The sequence below is a fragment of the Sus scrofa genome, chromosome 11 (assembly GCF_054392235.1).
Source record: "Sus scrofa isolate SSC_HxYL_T2T_F1_AM1 chromosome 11, Sscrofa_HxYL_maternal_Yorkshire_Landrace_v2.0, whole genome shotgun sequence".
NCBI lineage: Eukaryota > Metazoa > Chordata > Mammalia > Artiodactyla > Suidae > Sus > Sus scrofa.
The window spans coordinates 51,901,771-51,905,687 of record NC_139393.1 but is presented as its reverse complement, the minus strand read 5'-3'; the positions used below and the strand labels follow the sequence as shown (position 1 = coordinate 51,905,687).

The window sequence follows — 3,917 nt, the reverse complement described above, 5'->3', positions numbered from 1 at the left end:
TCGAGTCATTTTTTAAATTATAAGAAGCAGAATGGGATGTTGAACAAATAACTCCGTGCTTCAAGTTGGAAGCCTTCAACTCTGAGTTCTGGCACTTTAATTAGATATTCTGACTTTGTTTTCTTTCTAAGGGAAAAAAGAAAAAATTGCTGTGAAATAAAGTAAAATGTGAAAACCTTTTGTTGCAGGAAGGGGGAACCCTTCTAGGGCCCGAGAATTTGCTCTTGTCTAACACTCGGAAATGAATTGTCCGAGGAGACACATGTGCTGATGAAGCAAGAGATTTTATTGGGAACGACCTCCCTCCTCTCCTGGCGGAAATTAGCAGGGTAAGGGAACCCAGGGGAGCTGCTCTGCCAGTTGGCTCTCGGTCTCCAGTTTTATGGGAATGGTTTAGTTTCCGGGTTGTCTCTGGCCAATCATCCTGCTTGGCTGGTACTTGGTCTGGCTTAGGGTCTGACATGTTCACATCTCAGCCAAGATGGATTCCAGCACCAAGGATCCTGGGAGGTTGGTCATCTCCTCTCTCCAATTGGCCCCTCCCAAATCCTCCTAGTTAGTCTTCAGGGCAGCACCATGTTCCTACCAAGGTCACCTGCTGTGAGATAACTCTTGTAAGTGGCTACTGTCATGCATGGCCAATGTGGGCAGTTTCAGTCAATGGTTCCCTAACAATTTTACAAATGATAAATGACCAGTCAAAGGGCACTGTTGCCCTTTGGCTCTCTGCAGAACCATGGTGGCTGGCAAGAACAAGCACCTTACCAAAGGCGGCAAAAAGGAAGCTAAGAAGAAAGTGGTTGACCCATTTTCTAAGACAGATTGGTATGGTGTGAAAGCACAAACTATGTTCATTATAAGAAACAATGGGAAAACACTAATCACTAGAATTTGAGGAGCCAAAATCGCATCTGATGGCCTCCAGGGTTGGGGTTTGAAGTGAGCCTTGCTGAGCTTTGGAATAATGAAGTTGCATTTAGGAAATTCAAGCTGATTACTGAGGATGTTCCAGCCAGAAACAGCCTGACCAACTTCCATGGCATGGATCTTGTCCATGACAAAATATGCTCAATGGTCAAAAAATGGCAGCACATGATTGAAGCTCATGTTGATGTCAAGACTACCGAAGGTGGATTTCCTGTCATGGTGCAGCGGAAATGAATCTGGGAACCATGAGGTTGTGGGCTGGATTCCTGGCCTAGCTCAGTGGGTTAAGGATCTTGCATTGCTGTGAGCTGTGCTGTAGGTCACAGACATGGCTCGGATCTGGTGTAGCTGTGGCTGTGGTGTAGCTCAGTGGCTACAGCTCCGATTAGACCCCTAGCTTGGGAACCTCCATATGCTGTGGGTATGGCCCTAAAAAAGACAAAAAAAAAAAAAAAAAGGACTACCAATGGTTATTTGCTCTGTCTATTCTGTATTGGTTTTACTAAAAAACGCAATAATCAGATTTGGAAGACCTCCTATGCCCAGCACCAACAGGTCTGCCAAATCCGGAAGAAGGTGATGGAAATCATGACCCGAGAGGTGCAGACAAATGAATTAAAAGAAGTGGTCAATAAATTGATTCCAGACGGCACTGGAAAGGACATAGAAAGGGCTTGCCAATCTATTTATTTGCTCTATGATGTCTTTGTTAGAGAAGTAAAAATGCTGAAGAAGCCCAAGTTTGAATTGGGAAAACTTATGGAGCTACATGGTAAAGGTAGTAGTTCTGGAAACGCTAGTGGGGCTGAGACAGGTGCTAAAGTCAAAAGAGCTGATGGATATGAGCCCCCTGTCCAAAAATCTGCTTAAAATTCATATGTTTAATGGTGACAAATAAAAGATCTTATTTGCAAAAAACAAGACAAAACGAAACAAATAAAGGGCACTGTCAAAATAACTTTCTAAGCCCAAGATGGAGCAGCATCACGTCACCAAATTAAAACAGATTATGCTCTGTCCCTGTAAGTGCTCCCCTTGACCAGAAACACAATCTATCCTATCAGCTGGTCCCCACATATAGAGCCTGCTCTGGGCTCTGTACTTATTTCCTTGTTCCTTCTCGCCCCCAAATAAGGTTGACTATATGCCACTAGCCAGTCAAATATCTTCTATTTTCCTCTCCCTTATTCTTTAGCATTAATTTTTAACATTTTTATTTTTTAAATTGAAGTATAGTTGATTTGCAATGTTCTGTTGATTTCTGTTGTAGAGCAAAATGACTCAATTATACACATGCACATATATATATAAAAACCATATGCATATGGTTTATCATGGGGTATTGGATGTAGTTCCCTGTGTTATACAGTAGGACCTATGGTTGCTTATCCATCCTATATGCAATAGTTTACATCTGCTAAACACAAACTCCCACTCCTTCCCGCCCCTACTCCCCTCCCCCTTCCTCTCCTTGGTTCTTTAATCTTTATCCTGTACAAGCGCCCTGCTTTCTGTCCCGTTTTGCAGTTTCCCTCTGTTCCCTTCATAAAACATTAAAGTTTGCGTCACCTAAATTGTCTTCTTTAATCATGTTTTAGCATGACTATTAAAACAACTCTTTATTTTAAAGTAACAATAATTTCTGATTTATAGAAAAGTTACATAAATTAGCACCAAGAATTCTCATCTACTTTCACCCAAATGTTAACATTCTACTACATTTGCTTAGTCCTTTCCTCTCTTCTTTGCCTCTCTCTATGGATTTTTTTCACGATCAAATTGTGGAGATAATGTCTCTTTCCCCTAAATACTTCTGTATGTGTTTCCTAAAAACAAGAATGGTATCTTACATAATCACAGAACACAATAAGGGAATTAGCAGTACTAGTAGGAATATAGTACTATCATTCAATTTACTGAGCTTATTCAGATCTCACATTTGCTTTCTAATGTCTGATTTACTGCTATCAAATGGCCAACAATTTTAGAAATGGGCACTGGAGCATATCAGGTTCCTGGGAATCAAGAAGATGGAATGGAAAAATAATGAAGACAGCAAAGTGTGGTAGTTTTACTCTGAGTAAATTCCTTTTTTACTTCCTTACGGAAATCCTGTGTCCATCTTTGCATAGATTGCCAGCACTGGAGAAGTGATCATGATTTATCCAATAATTCATGCTTCATGAATTCAGTGAGTGTTTCTTGAATAACTACTATATGCCAAATACTCTGCATAAGTATTGAAAACTAAAATAAGACTTTTGCCTGAAAAGAGCTCTGAATATAGTTGGGGAGATCATTTACCCTTAATATAGTTGGGGAGATCGTTTGCCCTTTTCAATATAGATAAATACTTGGTTCAAGGAAACATGGAGGGATGAGAAGAAAAGGTAAAAACAAGTCTCTCCATCACATGATTTCAGATACAAAAGAGGGAATATAATTTCATGATTTGTGTTGCCAAGGCTGAGGACATGGGATGAAGGATTATTTGTCTCTCTGGCATAGGCAACAAGTATTTAAATTTTTTTTATTATAGTTGATTTATAATGTCCTATCAATTTCTGCTGTACAGTAAAGTGACCCAGTTATAAACACACACACACACACACACACACACACACACACACACACACACACACACATATTTATACATTTTTTTCTCAGATTATTCTCCATCGTGTTCCATCATAAATGATTGGATATAGTTCCCTATGTTATACAGCAGGATCTCATTGCTTATCTACTCTAAATGCTATAGTTTGCATCTCCTAACCCCAAATGCCCAGTCTATCCCTCTCCCTCCCCTTCCCCCCTGGCAACCACGAGTCTGTTCTCCATGTCCACGAGTTTGTTTCTTTTCTGTAGGGAACACGTATTTTTAAATTCTATAAATCCCAAAATAGAAGTATCAGCTTACTTTTTAACTCTATGATTGGGAATTACGTGCTTATCTGCATCAATGGATTTCAAATTTTTTTGAATTTGGA

The 3,917-nt window shown here is 39.9% G+C and overlaps 1 pseudogene; it reads left to right on the top strand.

Annotated features, from left to right (window-relative positions):
* The first annotated feature begins 736 nt into the window (after positions 1-736).
* On the top strand, positions 737-1,797 carry LOC100521816 (small ribosomal subunit protein eS1 pseudogene; annotated as a pseudogene).
* Positions 1,798-3,917: the final 2,120 nt, after the last annotated feature.